The following is a 22,786-nucleotide window of genomic DNA, read 5'->3' on the forward strand; positions in this document are numbered from 1 at the left end:
AGTCCCAGGAAATGGTGACAAAGTTTCTCATCAGATCATGGCAATATCATTGACTGGATACCAATATGGCAGCCAGCACTGTGACTGTGGACTGATGTGTCTTTTTTTTTTTTTTTTAAACAAAGATTTTTAAATTATTTATTTGACAGAGAGAGATCACAAGTAGGCAGAGAAGCAGGCAGAGAGAGGAAGGGAAGCAGGCTCCCTGCTGAGCAGAGAGCCCGATGTGGGGCTTGATCCCAGGACCCTGAGATCATGATCTGAGCAGAAGGCAGAGGCTTTAACCCACTGATAGTGTCAGTCTTTAAAAGGTGCTGCTTCATAATACAACTACATGAAGCTCAGAAGAGTTTCAGAAGGCCTCGTTGACAAAGAACGTACAACTGGTAAATGGTACCTTTATAACTCAACAAAAGTCTTCCATTCCCATAAAAAATGCCCTGAAAAGGACCTACGCCAATAAAACCAGTAATGTCATGGTGAGGACACCTGGGTTAGGGCCAGAGTTGCTGCAAAAAGGAGTGACATTCCAATAACCTTTGCCACCTCCTTCCCTTTTCTCCCCCTCCCTGGCAGGGGCCAGCACTTTCGCTGCTACACGAAGCTCAAGTCTGATTTACTATGAAGCAAACATTTCTAAGACAACTTGAGTTTGCCATATTGCATTGTTCGATTAAAAATATGTGTTCACATGTACACACATCAACTCACATCTGTGTATGTATTCAGTTTGTCCTATAGCTGATTTCAAATCCTTATCCTGAAAAATATATGAAAAATATCTACTTGAGATGAGCATTAGTAAAATGAGATATGTAAAATGAGATTAGTAAAATGAGAAACATGCTCAGAAGGTTAAGGAAACCGAGCCTTACACACAAATAAAGAATTCACAGCCACCCTACGACCAATGGGCTAGTCTCTTCTGTTTTTAAACTCCCCTCACAGTAGTCTCTAAGCAGTGAGATTCCCAGGGACACTAGGTTTTAGATTCTGGGGCGAGATGACAGCATGCATTTGACCAAATGTGTAGCTCCTGGGAATTATGTATTTCTCCCTAGTTTGCCTCGTAGGAAAAACGACAGAGTAAAGTCAGTCAATCCTGAGAGAGTCAGGCTAAGTGGATATGGTATGTGAGAATCTGGCCGTCCTGAGCCATCGTAATGACATCAGAATGCGTCCGCAGGATGTGTTGATGGGGTGAGGACTGCCAGGAGAGGAGACGGCCAGCGGCAGGAATCGTCTAAGACAGATCTGGGTCATATTTTATTAAAACTGATAAAATACACACATACTTCCCTCCTGAGAAAACCACTCATTCTCCTTATGAGCCCAAAGACAATTTATGACCTGTATGGCAGAAATTAGGTCTCAGATCCCTGACATCCATTTACTCTTTTCCACCATTTCTTGGTATTTATGCTTCCTAAATTGATCAGTAAAGTCCAAGCCAGTTAGTCTGGGCAGACATACCTAAGCTGTCATAATTGGTTCCTCTCTTTAGCCACTTAGAACATTTTGAAAGTTCTATCATGAGGCAGCATGGTCTAAAAGAGCGAATATAGGATTCAGAATCATAAACAACTGAATTCCAAAACATGATTTTCCAAAGTGTTTGTTACATGTTTCAATACAAAACAAATTTATTTTGTATTACATATTATTTTCCATCACAAATACTGTGTATTCTACATTATATAATAAGAAATGTGAATACATATTTACTAAAAATTTTCTCTAAACTGTAACTAATTCAATTGAGGCTGAATTATTAAAAACCATTCATGTGATCATGTTCCCTTGCAGACATTTTTGAATTACTGGCACGCACACAGGTTTCTGATACTGGTAGTAATTATTCCAATTATTGAATAATTTCCCCTTGGCTTTGTCATAAATTGCCTACATAGCTTTAAGAAGGCAGCAACTTCTGAGTTTCAGTTTTGAGATTTTCAGTTTTTTCAGGGATAAAGTGGAGGATATGTCTGCTTTTCAAGGTTGTCATAAAGATTCAGTGAAAAGTACTTGCATGTTATAAACTAAAATAGCAATACATGTATTAACTTTCTAAGAAGGCTTTTTCACAAAAAATGCTCTTTGTGCAAGACTCAATGAACTTGTGAGACATACTAGCATCTTGCAATTGAACTGAAGTCAGCATGTGAAAGTGCTAAACAGCATGATTCTCGATAATGATGACCGATGTGTGCAGCCATTTCTCTGGAAGTGGCCACGGTGAAAGAATGTGTCACCTAAGTAGGACACAGAGAGTAAAGAATTATCTGAGGATCACGAATGCTCTCCCAACTGCATTCAACCGCCCCACTCCCCAGAATATGTCATAAGCTCTTTAAAAAAAAAAAAAAACCCAGCAAAATCTAGAAACTTTCATAGTAACTTGAAAAAATATTTTTTTCTTTTGAAGATAATCATTAAAAAATAGATTTTTTTCTTTTGAAGATAATCATTAAAAAATAGATTTTTTTCTTTTGAAGGTAGTCATTAAAAATCATTAAAAAAAAACAAATAAATGATGGGCAATAATTTCGACAAGTTATCAAGGTACCTTGTATGCTAGAGGCATTTTTGGTTACCTACTCTTATGCAGTATTGGGTGGCATTCAGCTCATTCAATCATATTTATATGACATGAAAGATACCCATCTGGATGTGGGTGGAAGGGATAAGTTCCATGCTTTCTGAATTATCCCCTCCCCCTTTTTTAAATGTCCTAAACTGGAATCCAGGAGGGCCCCATCCAACAAACAGCAACACAGGAACACAAAAGAAGGCAGGCATTTTATCTGGGACTTTCCTCACTACCGGCTGTTTTGTGGGACTTCTTGAAATGACGGTGACACCCTAGGAGCCAGTAGTGGAAAGAACCGTAGTTATAATGCAAAGAAAATGCAGCAGTCATAGTAAGAGACAACTCCAGAGGTCACTGAATAATCCAGACCCTGTAATCAGGATTCATAAGTAGACCTCTCTGGAAAAGATCAGCACTACACCTCTTTTGTTAACAAACATGAAATAATACAAACTCATGGCTCTATAATACAATCAAGGTAGCCACAGGCTTCTGAAAAGATAGCTTCAGCAGAACTGTTTTGAAATCTCTCTGGATCCCCCCATCAAAACAGAAAACTGAGATATTAAAAACCAAAACCGATAAAAAAAAATCTGCAAAAACAGTTTCCAATATCACCACAAACCTCCAAATGCAAACAGGGGAGACAAACCACCGACAACTCAAAACCCAAGTTGTGACACTGTCTATATGGGAGGAGGCAGAGGAAAGCAACAGGGTGGGGGTTCCCTAAAAACAGAAGAACCCCCGGGTCACAGGCGTCCCTGAAAATTGTTTAAGGGATATCTGAGAAGCGCAGCTGAAACTGGAAGGGGTTTTACACACTCTGGCGCCTGGAGGAGAAGATCTACAGTCAGTTCTGAAAGGGCTGGGGACAGCCTGAGTATATGAAGTCTTAGTACCAACCCAGAGAAACTCCCTCTTTTGGCAGAGCTCTGCACTGGTAGAAAATGCTGGCAGTAGATTCAAATTGCGCAGGATAAACAAAAGGACGAAGGAAATAGAAAATGCCGATACATTAGAGGGGCAAATCTGCAGGCAGTATGAGGTCATTTTTGTTTTTTTCTTTCTTACCATTATGCACAGGCAACAAAAGAGAAAGATCTAGAGCAGGATAGCTACAAACGGACTAAAATTTAAAACATAAAATATCAAAAGATGTGGGAGCAGATAAAGCAGTGCTTAGAAATTCAGAACTTTAAAATACTTTTAATTAGAAAAATCAAGGTGCGAAATGAATAATAGAGGCATCTAACTCCAGAAACGGAAGAGGAGTAAATGGAACTTGACTAAGCAGAAGAATGGAAATGATACAAAGAACATTTAGTAAGAAACAGAAAACAAACCTTACAGAAAATTAGCGAGATCATTAACCGGCTTTCTGAAAAATTTACTAAGGTTGATAGCCACCAGCCGTAACTGATAAAGGAAAAAAGAGGAAATACAAATTACCAATATCACAGATGAAAGTGGGGTTATCATGATAGATCACACAGGCCTTAAAAGTAGAATTATCAACAATTTTATGCCAAAATGTATTAAAAATTGAAAGTCTGAGGGTTGCGGGATTGCTGGGGTGGTTGGGTGATGGACACTGGGAAGGGTATGTGCTATGGTCAGTGTTGTGAATTGTGTAAGACTGATGAGTCACAGACCTGTACCTCTGAATCAAGTAATACATTATAGGCTAATAAAAAAAAATTGAAAGTAATTTCAGTTATTTCAATAAGTGAAATTTATTTCAATAAATAAATTATTTTTTAAACTTAAAAAACTTATAATAAAACTTATAATAAAAAATACCCCTTTGCAAATACTTGTAGTCCAAATTGTTTCATAGGTGCATTTATACATATTTAATTACACCTAATTAATGATACATTTAATGAAGACATAGTGCCGATTTAACACTAACTCTTTCAGAAAACAGAGTGAGAGCATGTTCTCAACTCATTTTATGAGGCCAGCATTACTCTGATGTTGATACCAAAAAATAAAAACATATGAAAGAAAAAAAGAAAGTTTTATAGTTTTATAGATCAATATCCCTTGTGAACAAAAGTAGAAAATCTTTCATATAATATTAACAAACTGAAAGCAGTGATTTCAAAAATGGATACTATGTCACATAAACCTGGAGTTTATGCCAATACAAAGTTGTTTTACCATCTGAAAAGCAATAAGTGTAACCTGTTGTATGAGCAAAGAAAGGCCATATGGTTATTTCACTGAATGAAGACAAAAAATTTTTTAAAAATTGAATACAAATTATTATAAAAAAAGGAAAAAATGCTTTGTAAGATAGGAATAGAAGTAAACTTACACAATTACATAAATGGCATCTGTGAAAAGCCTAGAGCTAACATCATATTCAAAATTATGCATGCCATGATTCCATTTACGTGAAATCCAATTATATCCAAAATTAATCTATGTTGATAGAAAACAAAGTCATGATTGTCTCTTCAGAGAGGTGAGGGGTAAACAGATTGAGGCAACAGAACTGTTTTGAATGGTGTTTGAATGGTAGTTAATCACTGAACCTGTTTTGTTGTATAAATTATGCCTTGATTAACAAAGAAAGAATGGAAGGAAGTAAGAAAAACAACAAAAAAGGAGAGAGAGAAGGAGACTGAGAAAGAAGAACTGGAAGGAGATTGTGATTAAACCCAATGTTTAGTAGTTATTAAAAAAAAAAAAAGAAACCAGGGATAAAATAAAGGCTCTACGGACCAATGAGAACATGCCAGAACATGCCAGAACACGCCAGAAACAGGCCTAATAAGCAGATGAAAACTGTTGGCTAAAATTTTAAGACAAACTAAAAGAAACTAATAAAATGATAGCAGTTATAATAAACACAACCCAAAGGAGAAAAAACTCAGAAACAAGGTGGTATAATTTAGTAAAGAACCATGAAATTTAAAATATGTCACACATGAAGTCTGAACTGGAAACTCACAAGAGTTATTAAGAAAAATGTATCATTTATTAATAGAAACAGATGAAAGAAAAAAAATCAAAGAGAAATGAAGAAAGTAAAGAGGAAGCTACAAGTATAGAAGACATTCTCACAGGTGTATTATAAAAGCCCCCACAAAAGATAACCAAAGGGCGCCTGGGTGGCTCAGTTGGTTAAGCCCCTGCCTTCAGCTCAGGTCATGATCCCAGGGTCCTGGGATCGAGCCCCACATTGGGCTCTCTGCTCAGCGGGAGGCCTGCTTCCTCCTCTCTCTCTCTCTCTCTCTCTCTCTCTCTCTCAGCTTGCCTCTCTGCCTACTTGTGATCTCTGTCAAATAAATAAATAAAAAATCTTAAAAAAAAAAAAAAAGATAACCAAAGCAGTGGAACTGAACACATATTTAAAAATATGATTCAGGAACTTTTTTTTATAAATAAAAAGTGTTTGAAGCTACATGTTAAAAGGGTATGTCAATAGTCAACACTAAGACATATTCTAGTAAAACTACTGTATTTAAAAAAGAAAAAAGATCCTTTGGTCATCATGCAAAAAAACCAAGTTCCTTACAAAGAAAAAAAAAACCTCTTACTATTATCATACATTAAGACAATATACTATGTCAGATGACAGAGCAATGACATATTTAAGATACTAAAGGCAGAAAGAGTGAACCAAATATTTTATATCTAACCAAACTGACTTTCGAATATAAAGGGCAGAGAAGAGCTATTTTCAGGATGAACAAATTGAAGAAATATTGTTCTAATGTTCAATGATCAAAGAACCTACTAGAAAATGAGATTCAGAAAGTCAAGATGACGGAAGAGACTCTGATGTAAGGATTGGCAGCTCAGGTTTCTCAACCTAGGAAAGGATACAGGATGTCAGACCTTAAAGTTAAGAACTGTGCCCTGAACTTGAACTAGAAGTGCTGACAGAAACTAACAACGTACTTTAATTCTAGCTCTGTCTACAAGGCTAGTTACAGTACTAATTCAATAGCAATAAAAGTACAACCCAGGTTTGTGATCTCCAAAGACCATTCTAAATAATGATCCCAGTGCTACCTGAAGAAATAGCTCAATCCAGAACAGGGGAAAAGTGTACAAAATGAACCTGGAACATTCTATCTAAGAAGACAGTAAAGGAAGATCCTGTCAAAAATAACTCAGAAGTAGAAAACCAAAGCTGGAAGCATCACAGTTCCAGACTTCAAGCTCTATTACAAAGCTGTGATCATCAAGACAGTATGGTACTGGCACAAAAACAGACACATAGATCAATGGAACAGAACAGAGAGCCCAGAACTGAACCCTCAACTCTATGGTCAACTAATCTTTGACAAAGCAGGAAAGAATGTCCAATGGAAAAAAGACAGCCTCTTCAACAAACGGTGTTGGGAAAATTGGACAGCCACATGCAGAAAAATGAAATTGGACTATTTCCTTACACCACACACAAAAATAGACTCAAAATGGATGAAGGACCTCAATGTGAGAAAGGAATCCATCAAACTCCTTGAGGAGGACATAGGCAACAACCTGTTCGACCTTAGCTGTAGCAATTTCTTCCTAGAAACATTGCCAAAGGTAAAGGAAGCAAGGGCAAAAATGAACTATTGGGACTTCATCATATCAAAAGCTTTTTCACAGTGAAGGAAACAGTCAACAAACTAAGAGGCAACATTTCTGCAAAGACGACATCCAAATGGCCAACAGACACATGAAAAAGTACTCAACATCACCCGGCGTCAGCGAAATACAAATCAAAACCACAGTGAGATACCACTTCACACTGGTCAGAATAGCTAAAATTAGCCAATCAGGAAACAACAGGTGATGGTGAGGACGCAGAGAAAAGGGAACCCTCCTACACTGTTGGTGGGAATGCAAGCTGGTGCAGCCACTCTGGAAACCAGTATGGAGGCTCCACAAAAAGTTAAAAATAGAGCTGCCATACGACCCAGCAATCATACTACTGGGTATTTACCCCAAAGATACAAATGTAGTGATCCGAAGGGACATGTGCACCCGAATGTTTATAGCAGCAATGTCCACAATAGCCGAACTATGGAAAGAACCTAGATGTCCATCAACAGATGAATGGATAAAGAAGATCTCTCTTTCTCTCTCTCTCTCTCTCTCTCTCTCTCTCTCTCACACACACACACACACACACACACAGGAATACTATGCAGCCATCAAAAAATTGAAATCTTGTCATATGCAATGACATGGATGGAACTAGAGGGTATTATGCAAAGCTAAATAAGCCAGTCAGAGAAAGACAATTATTGTGATCTCATTGCTATGAGGAATTTGAGAAACAAGACAGAGGATACTATTGGAAGGGAGGGGAAAATGAAGCAAGACGAAACCAGAGAGGAAGACAAACCACGAGAGACTCTTAATCTCAGGAAACAAACTGAGGGTTGCTGGAGTGGACGTGGGGGGAGGGAGGGGGTGGGTGGGTGATAGACGCTGGGGAGGGTATGTGCTATGGATTGTGTCAGGCTGATGATTCACAGACCCGTACCCCTGAAACAAATAATATATTATAGGTTAATAAAAAAATACAATAAAAGATAACTCGGAGGTGAACTTAAAGATGGAACATTTTGTATTTGTAAGACTAATAACTGCAAAGGACTGAAATACCTAAACATACGTTTAATTCAATGAGATCATCATAACGCTTAAAACTTTAAAAATATATTTACTTAATTTTGGAAAATGCTAACTAACTACCTCATTATTATCTATAGCTATTTGCTCATCTGCAAGAAATATAGGACAGAGGATCAGGTTTACCTGCATTCATAGGCTAAAATCAGGAAAATCCAGACTTTGGAGAAACAGCACAGGACTGCTGTGGACTGAAGGTTTGTGTCCAAAAATTTCATATGCCGAAGACCTAATCCTCAATGTAATGGTATTTGGAGATGGGAGCTTTTGGAGATAATTAGGTTTAGATGAGGTATTGAGAGTACAACCCCTAGAGTAGTGATCTTAGGAGATGAAGAAGCCAGACCTACTTCCACCCCAGTCTCTGCCTTGTGAGAACACGAAGGGACAGCTGTGTGCAAGCCAGGAAGAGGACCCTCATCGGGCCCCAAATCTGCCGTCACCTTGACCTCGGACACTGGAGCCTCCAGAACTGGGAGGAAATAAATGTTTATTGTGTCAGCCACCCAACATAGGGTATTTTGTTATAAAAGTCAGAACCAAGACAAGAAAAAACGATCTAGTTTCCTCCCTAAATACAGGTAAAGGAGCAAAAGAAGTGTTGGTGGAGAAACTATAATAAAGACTTAAAGATATCATCTAATTATAATGGTTGGAATTTCTTTATATCCTGTGTCAAACATACTGTAGCAAATTAAAAACATTCATAATATAGACGAACAGATTAGACTTTTGAAAAGAGACTGGATACGCTGGAACATTAGGGATTCTTCTTATTTTTAGGGGTAAAAGTGGTTGTGTTCTTGGAAGCGGTTCTTTCAGAGATACGTACTAAAATACACACGGACGAAATCACGGCTGCGGGGGATTTGCTGCAGAGATACTACGGGAGCGGCAAGTCGGGAAGAGGTTAGAGGAAACTGACCTGGTGACTGTTACAGCTGGCTGAGGGCTATGCGGTGGACCCCGTACATCCTCTACCTTTGCACACGTCTTAACTTTTCCATAACGAAAAATTTTCTTTTAAAGATTTTTTTTTTTTAAATTTATTTGACACACAGAGAGAGCACAAGCAGGGGGAGTGGCAGGCAGAGGGAGAGGGAGTAGCAGGCTCCCCAAGGAGCCCGATGTGGGACTCAATCCCAGGATCCTGGGATCATGACCTGAGCCGAAGGCAGACGCTTAACTGACTGAGCCACCCAGGCACCCCCGAAGAATTTATTTATTCATTTATTTATTTGTTATTTTTATTTAATTTTTTATTTTTAAAGATTTTATTTATTTATTTGACAGAGATCACAAGTAGGCAGAGAGACAGGCAGAGAGAGGGGGAAGCAGGCTCCCCCCTGAGCAGAGAACCCGATGCAGGGCTCGATCCCAGGATCCTGAGATCATGACCTGAGCCGAAGGCAGAGGCTTAACCCACTGGCCACCCAGGCGCCCCAGAATTTTTTTTAAATTACAAATGCACATTCACAAGGCTATAAGCCTCTTTCAAAACGGCATTCTAGAGCTATTTTTAAAAGGCTAGAACATTGCTTGAAAGACCTCTACTGGATATTGTTTTTGACTATGAGTTACGTTCCACAGATAATCAAAACAGACAGCTTTGATTTCCTTATTTGAAAAGGGGCCATGCCACAAAATGAGAATTATATTCTTTCAAACTCCTCATCTGTTTTTAAGGCAGTTCTCTTTCTGGAAACTGTGTGCATAAAGAATGACTCAAAGCTTGGTTTTTATTACAATGAAAAGAGGTGTTAGTAATTACCCTAAAATAGCATTTTCTTGCCACAGGTTAGGATCTATAAGGAGAAGCCAACGAAATATTTAGAACTGAGATACTGTCTGTCCTTGCTATCAATTAATTCCCATCCATGAACAGGATTTACCCCTAGAAAGTACTACATAAAACCCTGCCTTTAAGCCCAAGCCTTGGGAGCACCTACTCCGCTGCAGTCCTAGAAAAGGGCACTCTTGCTTTCACTGAATTCATCAGGTAGTAACTTTGTGCCCGACACCACAAATGGCAGGGCCAAGACACTGAAGAAAGCAATCTCGATTCAATTACTTCCCTGAAGAACATTTCTATCGGGTTAACAAATAAACGAATCATGGTATTGGACAAAGCAGTCAGCCGTGTTAGCCTCCGCGTCCACGCCCCCAGGCACTGCGGGTGCTCTCAGAATCAGATCGCCCTCTGGGCAGCTCCCCTGTATCAAACACACGCCTGGAAGGGTAAACTCGTCTGAGATAATGTTTAGAAAACACTCAGATACTTATTCTTCAGCACCTGAAAGCATGTCTAACACGACACAAGAGAGGGCTTTTTGGTAGGTGGCTGGGGGCTCCAGAAATAATCCCTGTTATGGAAAGAAGAATGTATCCACAGGAATGATCCAGAATGAATAATCCAAAAATGAGTTGATTTTCAGGATACCTGGATGGCTCAGTCGGTTAAGTGTCTGACTCTTGATCTGGACTCAGGTCATGATCTCAGAGTCATGAGACTGAGCCCTGTTACGGGGCTCCACGCTGGGCGTGGAGTCTGCTTAAGATTCTCTCTCTCTCTATCCCTCTGCTCCTCCCCGTCCCCCACCCGTGATGTACGCATGTGCTCTCTCTCTCTCAAAATTTAAAAAAAAAAAAAATGGGTTGATTTTCAGAGGCATCAGCATCTTTACTTACTGATGTCAAAGAGACTTTCCACCCCAGGTAACATAATAGCACCGCAGCATGTTTCCCCACTGGCTTCTTGTTCCCATCAGTCTAGCACACAGGAATTGTTTAGGAAATATTTGCTTAAAGAATGATTCTTGGCTCAACAACTGGTATGGACCGTTCTGGGGAGGAAAAAAAAAAACCCTGATTTTTAGAAACTTAGTAGTAGAAAAAAAAAATTTAAAGTCTGACCTTAAAAAAACCAGAGTTTTGAATTGGAAGGACCAAGATTTAGTTCTGGTTCCACCCCAAGTGGATCTCTGCTGACTTCATGAGCTTCTCCAAGCTCTGTCATCTCATCTGTAACATGAGAATGGCGGGGTCTCCTGCCTAATCGGATCCTTCTCAGGATTAACGAGATCAAGGAGGCAATATGCTCCTTGGAGTTGTCAGGTACACGGTAAGATCTGTGAGTGAGGGTCCTACTACCGCTGGCCACCACTGCTTCGTCCTTCCCGGAACGGTCACAGAGTGTGAAGAGACCTGGTACCTGTTCCTCACACGGAAACACGAGGGACAATGATTCCTTTCTTTCCTAGACCCTCACATAATTATGAGACAACACAGGACCAATTTATAGATTAAAGCGAATACCGTTATGTCAGTGTCCCAGGGCAAAAGGCCAGTGCCCCGTGGGGTGAGCACGGTACCCATTCTTGCCTGCTCGTCTGTGCAGTTTATCTCTCAGGCGGCTTAAGAGAGGGTTTGCGGGAACCCTGCCAAGAGAAGTCCTCTCACGCGGGTTACGAAGAGAGAAGAACATCCTTTCACCCTGGCACCATGTAAGAGATGAACAGTAAGGGATTTCATCCTTTCTCCTTGAGTCTATTTCGTGCAACTGCTTCATATGCCACGACATGTATTTTGTGGATATGGACGCGCGCACACACACGCGCGTGCACACACGCGCGCGCACACACGTGCACGCATCTTCCTGGCACCTAGTTCACGAACATATCCCAGTCCCCAGCTAAGCAAAGAGGCCTGCTGAGAGTAACAGGTCCGTTTGATTTAACTTCTCCTTCTTCCCACTGCAAATATAGCTCGAGTTATCAGTAAAGCTGATACCACAATTCACGTCTGGGTTGTCGTTCTTATGTTCTGTTGCGTCTCCAAGCTCTGAGCCGGCAGGAACAGGTCATTTATTAATTTCCTCTCTCTCTAACGCTAATGCCAACGAGCTTGGGGACCAAAGTCCTCCCTCCCCGGCTCAGTCGCCAGCGTGGCAGTTCAGGCTGTGCTGAGACGCAGCTGTGTTCGCACCGGGGGTGGAAGTGAAGGGTCTGATGAGGTCGTTTCTTGGGCACATTCTCTGATCCGAGCGGCCTTTCAGTGAGTCAGCAATTCAGTCCTGGCCCCATCTGAGCTGGGCCTGGGCGCGGGGGGTGCTTTCCTCTAAGTTGCCTCTGTGACCGTCGCTTCTTTCTTCTCTTAATACCACTGTCCTTCTGGAGCACAGCTAAAACGTCACATGCTAAATGACAGTTCACGCACAGACCAAGAACTGCACATTTATGACTCAATTTAGTTCATATAGGCCGGATCAAGGACATAAAGCATCTCAGTATGAAATACGAGGCCAAGAGAACATACCAGTTTAAATGAACTGCCAAGGATCATCATCATAAATCTTCTCTTGCTTTTGCCTTTTTATTGTGCAATGTTGGATTTTGTAACATTATTCTCCAGAACAAACTAAAATCTCAAGAGAAAGATCTATTTTCAGTTAAAACCTTCCACAAGTAACTGCAGTTTTTGGAATCCAAATCATCCTCTTTACTTCTACCTCCTTCCTCCATCCCCAGAGGAACGTACATGAAGTGTAACAAATTTTATTACCCCAAGAAGGAAGAATAAATCCCCTCCGTTCATCATTAAAAGGCCTTTGAGGGGTCTTCTAAAAAGCACAAAGAATACTCTCGTGCCAATGCTTTTGCTCCAGGCAATGGAAAGTCAGAGGAATTCAGAATGGGAAGAGGACAGACTGGTATTTCTTTTCTCTTAAAATGAAGAACTGTGGTATTTCCACCTTCAGGGTAATTGTGTTCTCAAAGCAGCCAACTGCTCTTAGAAAAAAGGTAATTCAACACAAGAACAAGTATCAGCTCATACAAAACATGGAAGAGAACCTTAAAAAGACAAGGGACACATTTTAAGGCACTGATAGGCTCTGAGAGGACAATACAATTCCCGAAGTCACACTGATCCCCAAGATCAAGCCACTAGTAAGTCCCCAAAAGTCGGAACCAGACAATGATTATGGTCGACAATGTGAAGGCAGTTTCTTCCCTCTCGTCTCCTGTAGCTTATATATACACTCCGCATTTGCTTCTAAATTGATCTCTATTCTTACTATGTCCTGAACTGTCTTTCATGACAACCTCACTTTACTAATTTATATAATTTTTCACCACTCTAAATTTTCTTCTCAATATATCATTGCATTTTCATTTCTAAAAGTGGTAGGACTTTCGGCATCTTTCAATCAAGACTAAGTTCTTTATCAGCATGGTTTTTATCCTGTCTACAACTATTTCCCTTAGGAAGATATCAACTCCGTCCTTTCCTATTTCCAGCATTTAATATCTCTCTTATTATTATCAGCAGCTTTTCTCCTGATCCTAAAAGCACATACGGATTTTTCCATTAAAAAATACTCCTCTCAGTCATGCAGACTCATTGAGAGACACAGAAGTTATGTACAGTTGCTTTATAATTTAATGCTTCTGTGTCCTCATTCATTTTGAAATCTGGCTTCATAGGCCATCCTCTCTCGGGGGTCCCCAACAAAAACCTATGACTTTTAGCAGTTTTCATCCTCATGTCCTTAAATAATGGGACCATTACTATCTTGCTTATTTGAATTCAAAAATAAGAAGTCATTAACATAGCTTTTCTTTTACTCCTTACTGACCTGTGCAAATGGAATAAAATACATTATTTCCATTTTCCCTTCACGAATCTGAGTCACGGAAGGTGTGGATCATCTATCTCATCACCTTACTTTGGATTAATTTTAGATTTATGAAAAGTTACAGAAATAACATACAGAGTCCACAACAGCCTCCAACCAGCCTCTTCCAATATTAACTTCCTATACAATCACAATACATTTGTCAAAGCTAAGAAATTAACAACAGTACCGTGAAAGTGAGAGGAATTCTCTTGGCAGGAGCTCCTGCAAAGTTTCTTCTGAGCAAAGGGAGAGAAACTGCATAGATGAATAGAGGAATGGGTAAGGGTGGTCACCTCACTCCGGCACTGGCCTCCTGTCCTTACAATACTGACATATTGACATCGGTTTTAATTTATATAAAGGTCCTATGTTGTTTCATAATTATTTGTGGTTAAAAAAAAAAAAGAGGAACAGGAATTGAAATCATATGACATATGTCCTCTGACTGTATTAGAATTAAGTTAGAAGTCAATAACAGAATAATAGGGAAATCTTCAGATCATTTCTAAATAATTCATAAAGAGAATGTTTCAAGGGAAATTAGAGAATGTTTTGAATTGAAATGACAACATATTAAAATTCGTGGGATACAGTTAAAATAGAACTTAGATGAAAATTTATAGCATCACATGTTCATATTAGAAAAGAAGTTCTAAGATCAATGATATAAGAGTCCACCTTAAAAAAAAAACAAACTAGAGTAGAAAATGTAATTTAAGCCTAAAGCAAGCAAAATAAAAGAAATAATAAAAATTAGAGCAGAGATAAATGAAATTGAAAACAAGAAAACAATACAGAAAATAAATCCGAAAGTTTTTCTTTTTCTCCCTTTCTTCTTTTTTAAAGATCAGTGAAACTGATTAAACTCTAGTCAGACTAAGAAAAAGAGAGAAAAGACACAAATTAGTAATATAAAAACAATGAAAGAAGAGTTATCACTACCAATCCTATGGACAGTTAAAGGAATATTATGAACAATTCTATGTCCACAAATTTGATAACTTAGATAAAATGGATCAATTGTTTGAAAGACACAAACTACCAAAACTCTCATAAGGAGAAACAGATAATCTGAAGGCATATGTATCTACTAAAATTAAATTGATATTCAATAGCCTTCTAAAAAAGGAACCACCAGGCCTACGTGATTTCACTGGTAAATTTTATCAAACTTTTAAAGAAAAAAAAAAAATATCTGCAATCTCTTCCTGAAAGTAGAACCAATTCCTAATTCATCCTATGAAGCCAGCATTACTCTAATACCCAAACAAGATGCAGACATTATAAGAAACAAATATATAAGCCAATATTTCGCTTGAACACAAATGTAAAAATCCTTAATACAATATCATCAAATAGAGTTCAACATGAATAAAAAGAATTATACACCATGACAAGGCAAGACTTATTCCAATTATGCAAGGTGAGTTCAAGACTCAAACTGAATCATGTGGTCTATCACATCAACAAGCTAAAAGGAAATCATATGATATCAACTGATGTAGAGAAAACATTTCACAAATATCTGACACCATTCATAATAAAACCTCAGCAAACCAGAAATAGAGATCCTCCTCAAATTTATAAGGAACATCTACAAAAAACTCGACAACTAACATCATGTTTAATGTGAAAAGACTGAATGCCTTCCTAAGATTGGGGATAAGGCCAGGGTATCCTCTCTATCACTCTTGGTTAACGTTGTAATGGAAGTCCTAACTAATGCAATAAGACAAGAAAAGGAAATAAAATGTGTACATACAGGGAAAGAAGATGTAAAGCTATCTTTATTTAGGGCATCTGGGTGGTTCAGTCAGTTAAGCATCTGCCTTTGGCTCAGGTCATGATCCCAGGGTCCTGGGACTGGGCCCTGTGTCAGGCTCCCTGCTCAATGGGGAGTCTGCTTCTCCTTCTCCCTTTGCCTGCTGCTCCCCCTGCTTTTGCCCTCTTTCTCTGTCAAATAAATAAATAAAATATTTTTTAGAAAAACCTATCTTCATTTGCAGATGAATATGTCTATGTGGAAAATGCCAATGAATTTATGAAATTACTTCATAAAATTAATAAGTATAGCAAGGCTGAAAGATATAGGTCAATATATAAAACTCAGTTGCTTTCCTATTGTTTCCATTGCTGCCAGCACTTGTACATTAAACTTTGAAAGGAAAAATAAATAAAATATATACAAATATATATATACACACATACACACAAACATAAATACACATACGTATATATAATTTACTATAGCACCAACAATGGAACACAAAGGTCTAACATTAAATACACACATGCACACACACAATCTGCATGAGAAAAACTACAAAACCATGATGAAAGAAATCGAAGAAGATCCAAATAAATGGAGAGATATTCTTTGCACATGGATAGGAAGAATCAATATCGCAAAGATGTCAGTCCTTCCTAATTTGACTGGATTCGTGCAATCCCAACCAAATCCTAACAAGTTATTTTGCAAATTTTGATCAACTGATTCTAAAGTTTATGTGGATAGGCGAAAGACCTGGAATCACCATCATAAACACTGAAGACAAAAAGTTGAAGACTACCCAATTTCAGGACTTACTATAAAGCTACCATAACCAAGACAGCCTGTTATCAGCCAAGGACTAGGAACATACATCAGGGAAACAGAACAGAACACCCAGAAATAGACTTATGCAGTTGACTGATTTTTGACAAAGAAACAAAGTCAATTCAGTAGAGGAAATCTAGTCTTTTAAACAAATGGTTAAATCTATATACCAAAAAACACAAAAAACAAAGAACCTTAGCAGAGATGTCACATCCAACACACACACACAAACACAAAAAAGATCTAAAATAATTGATCAACGACTTGTGGAATGATGGTAAGAAAAGTTAAATAATTTGAAGATCGTATGTTATGTTGGAAAAAGGGAACAATATCAAATACATTCATTTGTTAATTTAAAGGTAATCATTAAAAGGAAGAGAAATAAAATGTATTGTTTCTGTGGCTGCCACGAGTGTACATTTTTCAGATCGCCTAGATTTCCAATTGCAGAAAATGAAAATGACCAAGGGCCCTTCGATGCATACTCCAAAGGCAATCACTTTACTTGCACGGAGGTCCAACGGTGGCTCCTAGCTACTGAGTGCACACAGCAGAGCTGCTGATACGGGTGCAATCAAGGAGACACAAGACTCCCCTCAAGGGCAGCTTTGGCTCAAGAACTTCCTATTGGCTTTGCCAAAACTTTCTTGTAACTGCACTGCAGCCCAAGACTTTTCCAATCCATTTCCTTCCTTCCCTCTCCTCCGTGCGGGCTGGATCTGAATCCAGGTCTAACGGTTGTCCCAGCTTTCTCTGGCTCCCTGCCTAGTTTTTTCAATAAATCCGGTCTTAGCACCTGCTCCTTGGAGAACCTGAAATAACACAAATAGGACTACAAGTTGCTGGAGAAAACAAGCAGTGAGATGGGGTTGTAGGACAGGCTCACTCACCATGCCACTGTCCTGAGTGGTATGTGGGGCAGAGACAGAGCCCAATACTGTGAAGACCGTGAACTACAAAGATATCACCACAGTTAGCCTAAGAAAATGTCCCGGTCCGGGAGTGTCCTCACAGGTGTCATGATGCAGGCTATTAATTATATGGCGAGAACAATGCCACACAGACAGTAGGGTTGGCTGACTACTGCTAAGTTGGATAGACACCCTGCAGAGGGATAAGGACATTAAGCAGTTAAGACTGCTAGAGGGCCTCCTGGGTATCTTGGAAAGAAGCAGCTACCTCCTGCAGTGAAATGATGGGCAGAGCTGACTAACCAGAAGAAGGTCCAAGAATTAGAGCTGGAGAGTTCCGGAGACATTTCAATGCTCAGAGAAAAGTAGGTCTGCTAAACTAAAGTCAGAGCCCTGGCTGGGAAAACCTGCATCCTGAAACAAGGGATGGAGACATCCTACAGATCCTTGAAACTCTTCAAAGTTGAAGAGGTAGCCCACTCTTCCCTAGTACTTCCCCTGTGCTAGAATACACTAGAAGAAGCAAAAAAATGGAGCCCTCAGAAGCTGCCTGAGCTCTTCTCTTGGCTGCTAGAATAATAATAACCCAGCCAGGGAAGTGTTAGACTTGAGAAGAGAAAAAAAGAGGATAAACACCCAAGGAGCTGTAAGAAATTAGTATTCATGTCGTGGCAGGAGTCAGGGAGTGGCTCTTATAGGTCTAGAGTAAGAGATGGCCAGTGCGGAGAAAAGCAGACATGGTGAGTTGCCCTGGCAAAAGGCAGAGGAAGAAATAAAGAGGCTGAGAGCAGTAACCATGCCCAGATACATTGCATGAGTCTAAAAAACTGAGCAAAGGATTTTTCCCTGGGAGGACAAGGCACTGGTAGCTGGAGCGCCGGCATCCCTGAACAGTGCAGATGGGGCTCGGCCCTTGTAGGTCCGGAAAGACAGAAGGAGAGAGGGTCACAGTTTGAACTCATTAAAATTCACGGAGATAACAGACCCCTGAAGTAACAGGGGCCAAACGGTGAGGCTCAATGGCCAGAAGCCTAAGTGACTACCATAGTAACAGGCAAGGCAAGCGGCAGATAGGGAGCTTGACCTGCACAGAGGGTGGAGATGGTTAATCATGGAATCCTTAGAAGAAAAACAAGGGCACTGCCTAACATCTACAAAAAACACAAAGGCAAGAATAGAGAGGAGAATAAAGATAGTTGCTGCCATGAAAAGTCAAGATCCCTTACTGAGTTCCTGGAATTGAGCCAATTTAGGATCCAGAACCCAAAGAGGTGATTGGGCCCTGTAAGCAAGAGCCCCGAAACCCTGTGGCAAGTATAGACTGCAACGATTCCCTCGGTCCTTCCCCAAAGGAATCTGCAGCCATCGCTCAGCTACCGTATACCAGGTAGAGGGAAATATGCAGACATTTTGAGGACTATGAGACACAGAGTCTGAGCACACACCCACAGATTCATCACAGCCATCTCCGCTAGTGTGGGGGGCTCACAGGGCCAAGTCATAATAGAGTCCTGCTGAAGTATGAAGTTCAATCACACACTCTGGATGACTATGCTAGAGCAGTAGGAATAATCTGTAAATTGGGGGTTTTTTTGTCCATAAGGACAAAAATTGTGGAAGTGCCATAACAAATAAATACTAACCAAAAAGATCTGATGCATGCTTATATTAATGTCAGACAAAATAGAAATTTAGGCAAAAAAAAAAAAAAAATATCAGCACTGAAAAAAAAAAAAGACAGCACTGAAAACAAGATTTAACTTACTTGGATGACGAAAAGCAATTTGTACGTAACAAAAACACATGCAAAATTTGACACAGAGCAAATATGTCAGTACTATAAGAAGAAACTGATGTATCTATACTATGTCTTTACTATCCATTCTCAGTAACTGACAGACTGGAGTAGAAAACAAAACAAAACAAAACAAAATAGTAAAGTTACTGCATATCTGAATAATTTTTTAAAAGGAAATTATTTGTTTATTTAAAAGAGACAGAGACAGAGCACAAGCAGGGTGGGAGGAGCAGAGGGAGAAGCAGACTCCCCGCTGAGCAGGGAGCCCAATGTGGGGTTTGATCCTGGGACTCTGGGATCATGACCTGAGACAAAGGTGGATGCTTAACTGACTGAGCAACCCAGGTGTCCCAATTTGAACAATTTTTGAGTCAGTTTAAAACAATAAGCAAATCTAGATCACTGTGTTTACCTCTGAAACACTGTTCAAACTCAGCTGGTATATTTGGAAGTATTGATCTCCTTTGGACCATAAAGCATGTCTCAAAGAATTCCAAAGAATTAATTTCATACAGAGTCTTCTTTTTATGTAATCGTTATGCAATTAAGGTAGGAAAAAAAGACAACTTTAAAAATCCCTTACATTTGGAAATGTAAAAGTACACTCCTGGGACAAGGAAGTCCTAATAAGACATTCACTGAAACAACTACTAAAGAAAGTTAAAGAAGAAAAGTTAATTCAGAAGACGGGAAACAGTTGTAAGAAGAAAAAGTCATTCAATACAGTTATTTGCTCAATAAAGTAGTAATTCTTAAATGATCTTGTGTGTGTGTGTGTGTGTGTGTATGTGTGTGTTTGCCTAAAAACTAGTAACTAAGACTTGAGACAACAACAAGAAAATGAGAACAAACTATTCTTGAATTGTTTGGGAGTTGAGATAAAATAAAAGACTTCATTATTTTCTAGAAAGCTTATATTTTAAAGATAACCATCCAAATACTAGAAATAAAATCTACAAATTCTAATCCAGCAAAGGACCAAAAGGTAGAATAAAGAAAACATTTCGTTCTACTAGGGGACAGGAAAAAAGGGAAAAAAAAAAAAAAAAGCTCCTAAACACTTAACCATATACTAAGTTGGTAGCAATAAATCAAAATATATCAACAATCATAACACATACAAAATAATTTCAATTACCTACTGAAGAACATCTTTCAGAATGGATGTTAAAATAAAATTTCAGATTAATGTTTACAAAAGACAGGTCTAAACCAAAATACCCCAGAAAAGTAAAAATAAAGATGAAAAAATTTATACCAAGGAAATATTAAAAGAAAGCTGGTGAAGAAATGTTAACATTAAGCAACATAAAATGTAAAGCAAATAACATTAGTGGCAATAAAGAGGAACAATGTGTGATGATTTAAAAAAACTCCAAACATTCCACCAAAATAATAAAAACCATATAGTTTCAAAATATATAGTTTAAAACATTATAGGATTAAAAGATGAAACTGAAAAGCCGCAATTATAATGAGAGAGTATAATGCAGGCTTCTAAGAATTACTAATGATGTAGATTTAATAAATATAATCAGTTTTTATTTTAAAACATTATATTTCACTAATAGACCTATATGAGGAGTCTTTATAGAAAAGTCCCTCTCTACCGCCTCTATGCATCACGAATCAAAATAACAAAGGGTTCATGGAAAAGAGGATGAGAAAAAAGCCCCAATGCAGAAAGGCACAGTGAGGAAACTTACTGTCTCAACTCAAGCACTAGGGAAACAGATAAAACAAAACAAAACAAAACAAAAACAACCCCTCTGAAAATCTGAATCATAAGCCAGACAAAATTAATGCAAGTTTTCCGTGTGAATTCACACGACCAGGTCTCACCAAACAAATAACTTCAAACAAAAGCCAAGAATTTAATTTAAAGTGGTTTGGGTTGGCAACACCCCCAGTTGACTGGCAAAAACACATTCAAACCCTCGGGAAGAAGCCGACAGGCCCACCCCAGTCGTGAAACACAGTCAACTGTGAGACGGATCCCTGGTTTCAGAGAGATGAAGTGTGAAAAAGACGTGCATCTGAGAACTGATAAATTACAGATTCACACACATCACACATCGATACTGTACAAGAAACAGTATTTACTAAAACAGACTGCACACTAGATCAAAAAGAAAGTCTTAATGGATTTTTAAAGAGCGTCATACAGACTAGATTTGGACTGTAATGCAATTAACTAGAATAATAATAATAGGAAAATGACCGCAAACAAAGCAAGTGAAACCCATACATTTGAAACAAACACAATGAGCATACACATAAAAATTCATTACCTGAAAAGGAAATGTCAAACAACTTATAACCTAACAGCAGTAAAATATATTTTATTTCAAGACTAATGGATGTAGTTAAAGTAGAACTTACAGGCAAAGTTATAGCTGTAAATACATGGCTTAAAAACAAGAAAAATTTAAAATAAATGAATTATTCATTCAACTGACAAATCGGGGGGGGGATAGGCTGTAAAAAGAAGGGATAAATAAGATGTAGAATTGTGTGAAATAGGAAAAAAACTACCCCCCCCCAAAAAAGAGGGGCAGAAAAGGAGATGCCCAATAAACCAAAATATCTGGTTCTTTTGACAGATGGTAACATAGACAACCTTCCTAAAGGACCGGCCATGATACTGTAAAGGAAGGCAGGAAGAAACAGTAGTTACAAAATGGAACATAGATACAGATACTGAGCTGGAGGATGGTAACAGAGAGACATAGGGGCAAGGGACCACTTTTCGTTTCATTGTTTGTAAATCGCTATTTCAGGATAATATTGAGATAGGGGCATGAACGGCCATGAGAGAGAAGGTGAAATCAGGCAGGAAAAGGATCCAGGGGAGCTGCCTGTCGGGAAATGACACTTCCTCTAAGTAGAAGAAAAGGAGAAGACAGTTGAGTGACAGAGAGAGGGAGGTGTTCTGGCCGGGAGGTTTTACTCTATGAAATTCAGAGTGGGTAGAAAAATTGGGGCAGAGCAGCAAAGATAGAGAAGTTTAAGGAGGCTGGAAAGGCTGTGAAACAAGTGTGTTTTATTTTGTTTTTAAAGACTGATCTATATACATATATATAATAAATATCCCCCTGTATATATGATATACAAAATATATACATATATAAATATACATATATTTAGATATATATAAAATATATATAGTATCACATATATAATATATATACTCCCCCTTTTGGGGGGGGTAGTTTTTTTCATATATATATATATGGAGAGAGAGAGAGAGCACACGTGAGCGTGCCAGGACAGAGGGAGAGAGAATCCTAAGCAGACTCTACACTGAGCTAGGCCATTGCAGGTCTTAATCTCATGACCCCGAGATCATGACCTCGCCAAAATCCAGAGTCCATACTCAAACGTCTGAGCCACGCAGGTGCCCCTGAAACAAGAGTGTTTTAGGGAAATATTTCTTCCATCTGACACTCTCACGGTGGTGTTCTGAGGACAGGAATGTACCCTAATACATCTCCCAGTTCTTATAGCAGTTATTACAGTGTTCATCCGTATTAAATCACTCTGTAAGGACTGACTGCATTGCACT

General features: G+C 38.8%; 1 protein-coding gene across 2 annotated transcripts in view; it reads right to left on the reverse strand.

The window, feature by feature from the left end:
- The window catches only part of FMN2 (formin 2), a gene marked incomplete at its 5' end in the record, with an annotated part of 369,568 nt that overhangs the window by 31,811 nt on the left and 314,971 nt on the right, over positions 1 to 22,786 (reverse strand). The gene's annotated exons all lie outside the window — the stretch shown is intronic.

Source organism: Martes martes (genome assembly GCF_963455335.1).
Source record: "Martes martes genome assembly, chromosome: 15".
Lineage (NCBI taxonomy): Eukaryota > Metazoa > Chordata > Mammalia > Carnivora > Mustelidae > Martes > Martes martes.